Source organism: Lactuca sativa, chromosome 1 (genome assembly GCF_002870075.4).
Source record: "Lactuca sativa cultivar Salinas chromosome 1, Lsat_Salinas_v11, whole genome shotgun sequence".
In the NCBI taxonomy this organism is placed as follows: domain Eukaryota; kingdom Viridiplantae; phylum Streptophyta; class Magnoliopsida; order Asterales; family Asteraceae; genus Lactuca; species Lactuca sativa.
In genome coordinates, this window is record NC_056623.2 from 37,998,880 (window position 1) to 38,012,638 (window position 13,759).

Consider the following 13,759-nt stretch of genomic DNA (forward strand, 5'->3'; position numbering starts at 1 on the left):
TTGAGCTTGTGTTTGATTATCATTACCTAGCATGTTAATATTTGATACTTTGATTGCTTGAATTCAGGTTTTGTGTAGCTTAGTTACCATTTAATTACATGAACTTGATACCTAATAGTTCGGTGACCATTAAATTGCAAGAGCTAGGATGGACCAAATTTTAGATAAGTGATAGAAGTAACTAATTTAGTTGTGCTGATGAAAATAAACTATGACCATAGTTGCATTTATATAGATAAATCTTACATAGCTTATCTAATCCAATAACTGATTATGTGTTTGCTTGTGTATGACCATACATAGGTTTACATCATTTAGTGAAAACATTAGTAAATTTGGACCTGAATTGCTAATAACATAATATTTGATAACCAACGTTAATAATCCATAATTAGTAGCTAACCATAGTGGAGAAGTGGATTCGAACTAAATGGAAGTGTTTTTAGAATATTGATTAAACCTATTAGTTAATTGATTAAGTTTGTTTAAACTTGTAAAATCATATAAAGACCATTTAAACTTTTTCTTGCTTTTAGGTTAATTTTTATTAATTAAATTAGCTAATTAAATCCACTCCATGTGTTCGATACCCGACTCTTAGTGCTATATTAATTGCGAGAAGGTACACTACCTTAAATCATAATAGTTAGTTAGATAGTTGGTAAAACTAATAGGTGTAATAATATTACGTATCAAGTTTTTGGCGTCGTTGTTGGGGAACGGCTATTTTAGTTTTTTATTTAATTGTTTTATGTTAATAGATCCTTTTTGTGGGGTAAAACTTGCAAATAGCTAATTTTTAGCATTAGATTTTTTGAAATACTGAACTCACGATGTGAGCTCGGCTCTTTTACGTTTTCTTTCATTTTTTCTTTATGTTTAGTTTATCTTCTTCACCACGAGTGGTATCATTACAATGTCATGTCAAATGATCAGTAGGAATTTTTAATTACTTTTTGTTCGTTTTTACGTTTTTAATTCCGAACTCAACCGCCTACAACCACATGTGACTAACTCCATCAAAATCCCGAATTACCAAAATACCCTTAAAGTCAAAATTGGTCAACCTTGGTCAAAGTCAGAGTCAACAGTCAAGGTCAACAGTCCATGTTGACCCAACTCGTCAAGTGCATCTACTGACTCGTCGAGTTCCTTCAGAACTCAGAAAACCGCGAAAACCCGAGTCAACTCGCCGAGGCGTCAATACAACTCGTTGAGTTCGTATAGTGTCCAGAAGATCGAGGAAACCCTGGTCCAACTCGCCGAGTTGGCAAAGCAACTCGTCGAGTTTTCCTTGTCTTAACTCATTCAGCCATCCCCCAAGCGAGTCTAATGATCCAAACTATAGATTTGCTCCCCTAGGACTGAGATACCACGTAAAGTTGCTAACTTTACGTCCATGCATGACATCAAAGGGCTAAAACACTCATACATAGCTTAATAAGGGGTTTAGGGAATGGAAGAAGGCCAAGACTTGATAAAGATGACAACTTTATGTCAAAAGAGGCTATGAAACATCCAGATCTGAAGTCATGGCTACATGACATGCTCAAATCCAAGAATGACTCCAATATAAGCTAATAGTGGCCATAAACTCTTAAGTGAAGATATCTAGCAAATAAATGGCCAAGGTATCAACTTTATACCTCAGAATGCTTGCCACAACAGAGTAAACACCGAATCTACAACTTCTCCCTTCATCCAACTTCTTCAAGCTTCTTGTTCCTTCCAAAAGAGCACTAAAAATCACTCTCCAAGATCACACACACACACAATGAGGGAAAAAGCACGAACTAGGGTTTTCTCTGGACAAGGAGGCGATAAGGGAGGCCAACAATGAGATTTAAGGCCTTTAAATAGGGTGCAAACCCTAAAAATTAGGGTTTTCATGTTCAGCCTTCAACTCGTCGAGTTAGGGCCTTCCAACTCGTCGAGTAGACATTGAAAGATACGCGGGCATTAAATACTCTACACGACGAGTTGGAGCCTTCCAAATCGTCGAGTTAAATATAAAGCGTTAAATTCATACCTGAAGATTGAGATGTTACAATATATAACAATTTACAAGAGGAATTCTGGAAGCTATTAACGTGGAAATATTACATACAATCAACTAATTTAGGTAAGATAATTATGGAGAAGATTGAGTTTTGAATATATGATTGAGTCCATGATTTGTAATTGTAACACCCCATTTATTAAATAAATAAATAGATAAATTAATGAATGAATAGTAGCTTTAAAAATAAATAACAATATAGCAAGGTGTTGGTCTCGAGGGTTAAATTGTTACAATTTTAAAGGTTGGGAGTTAAAAGTATAAGTTCGAGATTAAATTAAAAAGGATTTCGGAAGTCAGGGTGCGTTTGGTGATTAATGGACTTAAATTGAAAAGATTTGGAGGCTTAAGGGGCTTATTGGTAATTTAGGGATCTATTATGAAAGGAGTTTATGGAATTAGGGTTTAAAAGGTAAGTTTTGGATTCAATTGTAAAGATTTCTGAGGGCAGGGTCTGTTTGGTATGTTTTGGATTAAAGTTGGTTGAAGTGGTTTTGGGAAGGAGGGACCAATTATGTCAATTTGGGTGAACTTTTAAAATAGGACAGGAGTCTAAGAACCGTCCATCCTTCCTGTGTATGGGAGCATCATTCAAACTAAAACCCTACGTTCACCACTCTCCAGCCGCCACCATTGCTAGGAGCACCTCAGCAGCCGGTTGCATCACTGAACCCTATCGCCGCCGCCACAACGTCGTCAAGCGTCGCCATCACTCACCTGTTGCCGGAGTCGTCGAGGAGTAACTGGAGGACCATCGAGGAGCAAGGAATCGTCGTGTTCGTCGTCGCTCTAGTCGTGAACTACCGAGAAAGTCATTGGTAAGGCCATCTGTCGCTTCTTTTTCCCATTCCCTTCGTCCTTTTCGTGTTTTGACATCGCGATTGCCGGCTGTGGGTAGCGGCAACCCTTGAATCGCCGTTTCTACTCATTCCGATGACCACAACATCCTAGTTGGTGGTTAGGAGCGTGGTCTCGTGTTGTTTTTGTGCATAAGGTTGCTGCCATGAGTCAAATGTGTAGTTATGGGAGTATTTGGCTAGAAACCCATCGCCACCACCACAAGGTGGTGGCTACCACCGTGTTCTGCCGCCCAATTCCACCACCAGCCACCATAGGAGGTGGCTTTATACGTGTACATCTTGTGTGAGATGAGATATTCTAATTTTGTGTCAAGATTTCGAGTCGCCACCATTGATAATGGTGGCCGCCGCCGTGAGCCACCGCCCGAGGTGGCATTGGGTGGTGCTCGGCCTAGTAGGACCCTAATGGACCTAAAAGCTTAATGTTGGACTTGGTTGGCTCCTGTTTGGGTTAGAAACCCTAATTGTGGTTTGGAAAACCCTAATTTTGGGTTTGTTGGTTTGGACCTATCGGGACCCACGTTATGGGCCATTGGAATTGAAATTTGAATTATGCCCAATTACCCGGTATGTTTGACCTAGTATATTGAGGGACTTAATGGGTTAAGTGCTTATAATTAACCCTAATTGTTATTTCATGTGAAAACCCTAGTTGTGTTGGGCCTCTTGTTGGGCCTAGATGTGTTGGACTATTGAAGGACCATCTAGGAACAAGTATAAGGACTAGAGTATTGGACTGGGCTACAGGATAAGGCCCATTGGACAGGATTGGGCCCAATTTGGAAATTTGGGCCATAGTTGGGCCTTGAAGATTATAAGATATTGGACTATTGGATGGCCAAGTGTTTGGAACAAATAAATGGTTGGGCCTTTTTAAGTAAGACCATGTGAAGGATTGGGCCCAATCTAGAAAATTGGGTTGTGACATCCCCATTTTCACAGCCAGAAAAGACCGATTTTGTTTATGCTTTATATAAATCAGAGTACCTCTTTTAAATAAAATGTTGCAGAATTTGTTCCCAGTAAAACATGATAAATACATTATCAAAACATTTCCGAAGAAAAGTATTTTTATTCATTTTAAAACAATTGGGATGTCATCGTTAATACAGAAACATAAGCATAAACAAAACTTACATTCATTATCACTAGTGATTTATATCTCCTTAATCTCTCAGTTAATGTGACTTCATATCAACACATGTGATATAAATAAACTGAGTGGGTCAGGTTGGGAAACCTGGTGAGTACATAGGGTTTTCAACCCACAATAATATAATTATTATGTTTAAACATTTAAACAATCAACCCAATTACCCATCCCCATTATCTTCTTTATTCTACCCTAAGAATTCATCTATTCCCCGTTTATTTATTCCTAAGGGTTATCCTAAGGAATAGGCACGAAATCCATCGTTGCCAAGGTTTACTCAACAAGCACTAAAGCCATAGTTACGAAGGTTTATCTCGTTTATTGGCAGGTATCGTTTCCGAGACTCCTCTCGCAATGCAGGTCAATGGGTTTTATCTCATTTATCGACAGTATCGTTTCCGACAATCCACTTGCAATACATGTCGATGGGTTTTTAGAGTACACCTAGTGAATACACAGTTCAAAACACCTACAGGTTGCGAGCCTACTAGTGTCCACTGGACTGTCTAGAATAGTTCATGGTTGTCATCCATACTCTGCTAGATGACGGGGCCAACACTTGGGTAAAAGGCTTCTCTCATGGTTCACCTCTCACCCTTACCTCATGGTCTATATCACCTCTTCATCATTTTATTTTTGTCACACAGAAACTATTTCATCTACTCATGTTTTACCCAACACATTTTGTATATATAAAATATGTATATAGTTTAAATAATTTAAAACATGTATAAAAATCTTTCACCCAACACAGACAGCAAGTATTCAGACAATATACACACATAGCATGTAGTTTATATAAAATACTTCATATCTATGTGTAAGATGAAAGTAACTATGCACTCACCTGATAAGGTGGTGACTCGGCACTCGGACAGCGCTTCGTTACTCTCAAAACAATTACCTCGACAAAACCTAGTATCAAAACCACTAGGGTTTAGTCTGACGTTAACCGTGACTAATTAATAGTCTAGCTATTATTATTATATAAGCGTTAAACAACACTCTATATAACTCATAATTATAGCCCAAATAATTATTTTAAGGTCCTAATAATATTACTATAAATAATTAGAAGCTATATTAAAAATTGTGTAGGCATAGCTCACTTACAACGGGTTTTAAAGAAAATCGGGCTTTGCTCGGAGCAGCATTTTGAAACCGAAAGACCCTTTTTCTCGGGACTCCAGGAGCCTCGGGGCTTCCCTCGGGTGCTAGGGGTTCACCTAGACTTTAGGAAGGGTTAAAACCCTTAGAGAGAGAAATATCTTAGAAAGAGAAATATCTTAGAGAGAGAATGAAGAAAGGTGTGAAATTTTTGGAAGACTTTTCACCCCTTTTATAGGCGCCAATAGCTCGGAGTACGTTGGGCGTACCGAGGAGGTACGCTGGGCGTTCCTAGAATAAGGTTGCCAGCTCGCACTAGCGTCGGAAGGATAAGACCGAAGGTACGCAGGTCGTACCGGACTTCGTACGCGGGGCGTAATGCGAGGGGCTACGTGGTGTGATCCGAAGCGAGGTCTGATCAGCGATGGATGGTCCGGATGTTGCCACGTCATCTTAGTTTCACAATTTTCCTTCTCGACTTCTAAAAATCATAAATTTGGCATACGAACTCCGTTTTCGATGTTCTTTATTTCCACGCGTAGGCAGGAACATATTCTACAACTTTCGTTTAGACTCCGTCGGCTAATTTTTGATTTATTTTTAAAATTTATATTTTTAACAGGCCGGGACAGGATTGGTCCGTTAAACATCCATAACTTCTTCATCCGACGTCCGTTTTTGTCTGTCTTTTTATCGTTACGCTACTATTAACGATATCTTGGATTCTCATTTAGGTTGTGTTGGCTAAAAACCGTTTGATCTAATATTCAAGCTTCGGGTTGTACACTGCTATGCCGAAACTTCGAAAAATCATAACTTCCTCATACGAAGTCAGATTTAGGCGTTCTTTTTATGGACGCTCTCAGGTTAACATATTCTACGACTTTCATTTATATTACTAAGACTAAAAGTCGCTCTATCATAAATTTAGTATTTACGTCTTTCCGGTGTCGTGTCGGTTCCATCGCGAAACTTTGACGGGTCATAACTTCTTCGTTATAACTCGGATTTTGGCGCTCTTTATATGTACGAAACCCTTGAGACATATTCTACAACTTGGTTAAGATTATTTATTCTAAATAATCTTTTGTTGAAAAGTCGTTTTCGACCCCTATTATCTCTAAATTGACTAGCCAGGATCTACGGGCGTTACATGGGCCATAATTGGGCTTTAGTTGTTTATCAGACTATTGGGCCTTTGGATTGGGCCTTAGGCTTGAATCCAACTAATTTAGGGGTAAAGTAGTCTTTTACCCAAGGAAGGACTTATGGATATACATTTGGGATCCAATTATTAATTTGGGTCTATCTGGATGTTGACAGCTTAATGATCTGTCAGTCAGCAACCCGAGATTTATTCACGGGACTTCAGCAGTGCGAGGTGAGTCCTTTTCCAGTAGGAACGGGTCTAAGGAACCAAGGCTGGCCCGTATACGTGATATATTAGTAGCTGAGTGTAGGCAGGGCCCGGATTTCATTATTATTAGAGTATAGAGATATCAGTCAGTATGTTGGATTGCTATACTTGTTGTCTATATGATACTTGTATGTGTTTTTTATATATGTGAGTGTGGGCGGGGCCCGAATCTCGTAGTATTAGTTGAGTATAGATATGACTGCTTGATATGAGTAGATATACATGTTGTCTATGTGATGCTTGTATGCTTGTTAGTAGCGGAGTGTGGGTAGGGCCCAAATCTCCTAGGCAGCAGAGTGTGGGTGGGGCCCGAATCTCCTAGACAGCGGAGTGTGGGCGGGGCCCGAATCTCCTAGATAGCGGAGTGTGGGCGAGGCCCGAATCTCCTAGTTAGTGGAGTGTGGACGGGGTCCGTATCTCCTAGTTGCATGTTATATGTGTATGATATGTGGTAGATTGGGGAGACTCGCTAAGCTTCGTGCTTACGGTTTTCAGTTTTGGTTTCAGGTACTCGGTTTTCAAAAGAGGAGCTCGGGAAGATTGCAGGGCACACACCATTTGCTTAACCTGGGATGTTTATACTATGATATATTTTGATATGGGACTATGATACATGACTTATGATTTTATATGATGAAGATGATCCGTAATAAAGACCTTGTTTATTTGTATTGTCTTTCATTAATAGAGTGGGAGGAAATGAAGAAGATGATTCATGAGCGGAATTCCGACCAGTGCCTAAAACCGGTCCGTTCTTGGTTTTCTCGAGGAATCACTCTGGGAAATTCAACTGGGCGTTAGTGTTAGATTAGGTGTCTAAGTCCATAACTATAATTGGTATGTACTTGACCTGAGAGTAGCATGGTCCATTTTGGGATGCATTCACTAGAAAATTCAGATAGGATGGTAATTTGAGAAAGAGGTTATTTGTGATTTATTAATATATTATAAGTATAATATATTAATTGTAAAATCATATTATTTAATTAGTATTGATAAAGAATTCATTTGGAATTCATTTAGTGATCAAAAGAACCTATTAAATTAACAGGGACTGATTATGTAAATCAGTGATACATATGGTTTGAGCTATTGATCTATGATGGGCTAAGTTTATGTAAGAGTCCATGAAGAGTTAGTCCATATGGATTATGGATCATAAGCCTAAGTGTAAGAATTAGGGTTGCATATGACTCTTGGATTCTACACTATATATATGTAACCCCTTGGCCTAAAATTGGTGACACTAGTGATCTTAGAGACACTATAGCCGATTTTGAGTGCCTCATAACCTCTCTCTCAAGTTCTCCAATTGTTGGTGGTGTTTTTTGAACCATTTGAGGCATCACACTTGAGGTGCTAAGTTCTTAAAGGCCAAATACAACAAGCTCCAACAAAGAGGTAACCTTCTTACTAGTTTTATGATTCAAATATCAAATTGTATGCTAGTTGTAGGATTCATGCTTTTGGTAATTTTATTGCATATATAACTAGAGAAAACTTAGATCCAAAACATTAGGGTTGTATGTGCACCATAGGGATGTTAGAGTACATAAAACCCAATAGTGGTATCAAAGCCATAGGTAGTTTTCTGTTATATAGATGCATCTGTTAATCTTCAAAGCTGAAAAAAAAATGAAAAACTGCTTTCTGCCTGGACGAGTCCATAAGCTGACTCGACGAGTTGGGCATTCTGTTGGCAAAATTTTCGAGTTTTTGACCTATTTTGGATTAGGATCATGTAACGCCCGCAGATCCGGGTTAGTCAATTTAGAGGCAATAGGGATCGAAAACGACTTTTTGACAAAATATTGTTTAGAATAAATAATCTTAAACAAGTTGTAGAATATGTCACAAGGTTTCCGTACATATAAAGAACGCCGAAATCCGAGTTATAACGAAGAAGTTATGACCCGTCGAAGTTTCGCGACGGAACCGACACGTCACCGGGAAGCGTAAATAGTGAATTTACGATAGAGCGAGATTCAGCCTTAGCAATCTAAACAAAATTCGTAGAATACGATAAAATAAGAACATCGATAAAAAGAATGCCCAAATCTGACTTCGTATGAAGAAGTTATGATTTTTCGAAGTTCCGGATTAGCAGTGTACAGCCCGAAATTCGAATATTGGATCGAGCGGTTTTTAGCCAACACGACCTAAATGAGAATCTAAGATCTCCTTAAGAGTAGCGTAACGAGAAAAAGATGGGCGAAAACGGACGTCGGATGAAGAAGTTATGAGAATTTAACGGACCAATCCTGTCCCGGCCTGTTAATAATATAAAATTTAAAATTGAGTCAAAATTAGCCGACGGAGTCTAAACGAAACTTGTATAGTACGTTCCCACATTCGCGTGGATATAAAGAACGTCAAAAACGGAGGTCGTACGCGAAAGTTACGAATTTTTAAAGTTGGAAAGTGAAATTGCGAAATCTGATGCTAGAACGATGACGTGGCAAGATCCTGACCGTCCCATGCTGATCACGGCTCGCTTCGGATGGCCGACACGTCGCCTCTCGGACACCCAGCGTTCTCCTTACGCGCCGCGTGCGAGGACGGAACACCTCGCGTACTTCAGCCTCCTGCGGTCCAGCTTGAGCCACGTCGCGCCCTTCGGAGGATGCCACGTGCTGATCTTATCTGAGCCATTACGCCCAACATAGGTCCGAGGTACACCCAGAGTACCGAGGCCTCGTAGGCTATAAAAAGGCAGCGAAGGCAGCTTCATTTCTCACCCATTTTCCACTTTTCTCTCTACAATCTTTCTCTCTCTACAACCCCACCCCCCCCCCCCCCCTAAACCCTAGAAAAACCCCCTAGCACCCTAAGGAAGCCCCGAGGCTCCCGGAGTCCCGAGAAAAAGGAGTCTTTCGGTTTCGAAACGCTGCTCCAAATAAGTTTCAGTTTTCGATAAAATTCGCTGTAAGTGTGCTACGCTTACGCAATTTTTAATATAGCTTTCAAATAATTATAGGAATATTATTAGGTCCTTAAAATAATTATTTGGGCTATTATTATGAGTTATATTGAGTGTTATTAACGCTTGTATAATAATAATAATAGTCAGACTATTAATTTGTCGCGGTTATCGTTAGACTAAACCCTAGTGGTATTGATACTAGGTTTTATCGAAGGAAATTTGTTTTGAGAGTATCGAAGCACTGTCCGAGTGCTGAGTCACCACCTACTCAGGTGAGTGCATAGTTACTTTCAGCTTACACATAGATATGAAGTATTTTATATAAATTACGTGCTATATGTGCATATTATCTGAATACTTGCTATCTATACTGGATGAACATTTTTATACATGTTTTTAATGATTTAAACTGTATATGTATTTTATATCTACGAAAATGTTGGGGTAAAACATGGGTAGATGTGTTAGTTGTTGTGTGATAAAATGAAATAATGAGAGGCCTCATTATAGATGTTATTGATGATCCAGTCATTTAGCGGAGTATAGATGATGACCACAGACTATTCTAGACAGTCTAGTGGAACACTAGCAGGCTCGCAACATGTAGGTGTTTATTCGAACTGTGTGAACTGTGTGCTCACCAGGTGTACTCCATCCCCCACATGGTTGCCTTAAGGACATTTATTGTTGAGGAATCCCCTTAGTAGTAGTGTCCATCCCGATGATAGTCCTTAGACTAGGTCCATTGTGTTAGATGTCTTAGGGACGTAAAGTGAGGATAACGGGAATGGGAAATCGGGTTTGTTGGGTTTGATAAAGTTAATAAACTTATTTATTGTGGGTTGAAAACCCTATGTGTTCACCAGGCTCCCAAGCCTGACCCACTCAGTTTTATGTATTACAGGTAGTGGCGCTTGAGCATAGATATGATGTTTGGACGAGGGATTACAGATATTGGCCTGTAGATATGAAATAATGTAGTAAGGCTTATATTGTACTGTTTGTGCTTTTGATCTGTACGAACATGACATCCCAAGTCTTTTAATGAAATACATTTCTATGGAAATGATTTTGATAAATCTTTATCATATTTTGTTTTGGGACAAATTCCGCAACACTTTTATTTAAAAATGTTACTCTGATTTTTAAACAAAGCATAAACAAACCGGTCTTTTCTGGCCGTGAAAATGGGGATGTCATAGATCATTACCACAAAATGTTTTGGTTCATAAAATTTGATTTTGTTGGTATGGCAATGAGTATCCCCATCCAATAACATGATGATTGCCAAATTTTAAGATAATTACTTGATTTTGTAAGAAACTAATTATTTGTAAAATTTGAATCATTTTTCTACAAGAGTTGAATTAGATCAATTTAGTAAAAGATTAAATGATATGATTATTTTATTAGTTAAACATTTGATCTTAATGGCTTTGCAGAGGTTCATAACTTGCCCGCAAGTTATGGAACTTGGAACGTCTATTTTTATGACTAAATAGAGTTATAAAAACTTGTCATCAAGTTTTGGAACTCAAAAGTATTTTAAGGAGTTACAAACCTTGCCATCAAGTTTAGAATTCAAGAGTTTTTTAATTAAGTTTTGGAATTTGAAAAGTTTAATTAAAAGGTTTTAATTTGAAATAATGAATTCTAATACATCTAGTAATTGAAAGGTTTCAAAAAGGTACAACTCTTGGGTTCATAACGTAAAAATTAATTAAATAATTTTGAATTTTGAATTTTTATACCCTTGATGCTTTGAATAGTTCAATTACACCTTTTGGACTTCATTAAATTGATTAAAGTGTTTAATTAAAAAAGAATTAATAAATCCATAATCATATGGTTTAAAGTTAATTAAATTAAGAGTATAATTTATTAATAGATTCAACAACCTAGTATTTTAAAAGTGTAAAATACACCCTTATACTATCTAAAATTAAAAGTTTAATATATTATATATGTATAAGTAAAAAGGTCAGTCTTACCGTTAGTAGGCATCATTCACGAAGTTGGTCTAAAGAGGTGTTTAAGGGAGCGCCCTGTAAAATGTCCGTCATCGGGTATCCACTTTTATCATAGATCAATGGAGTGTGTGTGGTTAATCGGCACATTGGTTAGGTGATAAATGAGATCGAGATTACCAAGCTAATTTGCATGGTTATTCACACCTTATTTGTGATCCTCGGTATCCCAATCACTAGCTTGAAGGGCGTAGTCGAGATTAAACATGTCATTGAAAAGTTCAATGAATCTCAAAAGATCTAGGAGTTTCATTTAAAACTTAATTCGTTTAAAATTTCATTTTCGATGGCGGAATTGGTAAATCGTCATTTACCCACCAACAAATAGTTTGCAATTGGACTACGACATCGCATTTCTGAATTTTGAATTATTGTGTTGGGTCTTAGCCTTAATATTTGATTTATTGTTATATTAAGGACTTAAATCAACTAAACTTGAATTTCTCCCGTGTAGATGTTTAGTTCAGACAACTATGGTCTTCCCATATCTTTTGGAAAAAACTTTACTCACGAAGATGATGTTCCCAGAAATCATATTTCACTTCCTCCACCTCCTCCAATAATTCTCCCTGACCCACATGTTCGTCGACTTGAAAATTTTAAGGTCACTCAAACCCTATTAGCAAGTAAACATGAAGATGGAAAGTTTGTATGTGCTCACGTCTTGGAGATGAAGTTGCATATTGACAGGCTGAGAATGTTGGGTATCGTTTTCCTGAGGAAGCTGGCTGTTGACTTGGTTCTTCAGTCACTCCCCGAGTTGTATGGCCAGTTTGTTAAAGACTGCTATATGACAGATCACGATGTAATCCTTATTGATCTTACATATTTGCTAACTGCTGTTGAATCAGTAATGATTTGGCACACTGGTAAAGCAAATTTGATTAGAAGATCTGTTTCCCAAACTTCCATGGACACTGACAATAGAAACATTGGAAGTCCAAAAAAAGTCTTCCCAATGGAAAGGGAAAGACTAAGTCTGAGATTGTCTTGTGTGTCATTCCAAAAGAATCTGTTTGCTTCTATTGCCAAGAGAAGGGGCATTGGATGCAAAGCTATCGTATTTACCTGAAAGACCACAAGGATGGTAAAGTCAAAGTGTTTGACTATGCTTCAGGTAAGTCCGCTATTTATCTCTATTAAGTTCCTATTTCTAGATTCTTAATACATGATGTGATAAGATTACATTTTGATATTTTGTAGGATCGAAGAAGAGAAAGGAAGCTTAAAGAAAGAGTTGGATGAGTCTGATCACGAAGAGATGGATTTCGATCGCATGATTCGATGATTAGAGTTTAGAGCTACTTAAGAGTTATGATAGATTGCTTAGAAATATGTAGCAACATAGTCTTCATATGTACTTGAATTGTAAGGAAAGGTTTTTAAAGAAAAATTTTGATTTTATTTTATATTTCCTTGCAATGGCATTTGTGAAAATTGATGTTTGTATGTTTCTATTTTTAGCAATATGGATTTGATTCTTTCGTTTGTGGTAGTGTCTAAATTTACCAAATAAGGAAAGATTGTCATCACCAAGTTTCAATTGGACATAAACTTGGAATCATGCAACCTATATTGTATGATGAATGAGAACCTTCATCTTTGGGAAATTAAGACTAATTCCTTATTCAAATATATATATATGTGTCAAATGAAGGACTAGGGGATCTAGTACACACTTATGTTCACTGGTCAGGTCCACCACAAAGATCGATAAGACTATTCGTCATGATTTACTAATGGTTCAGTGAATATGGTTATGCTTACAAGGTTAAATGTAATACTGATACATTGAAAAGATTCAAAGTATAGCAGAACGAATAAGAAGAATCAAATTAGGTAAAAAGATAAAAAAAAAAAAAGTTTCTCCGATCTGAAAGGATAGGAGAGTACTTTAGTATCGTGTTTTATGATCATCTTAATGATTATGAAAACCGTATCACAATTGATCCTCTAAGGACACCTTAGTGCATTTGTATGGCTAAGAAGAGGAATCAGAAATTGTTGAAATGGTTAAATCAATTAAGGTGAGTCATACTTCATTTCAAAATCGAGTCCTAGAGTCATTCTCCAAGATTGTGTCTTGAGTGACATGTCTTAAGTAGGTTTAAAACACATCATGAAAAGTGGAGTAGAAAAGTTTTCTTGCTCTTGCACATTTGATATTAGTAGTTGTGATGTTTAGATAAGACAAAGACCAACTAAGACCAATT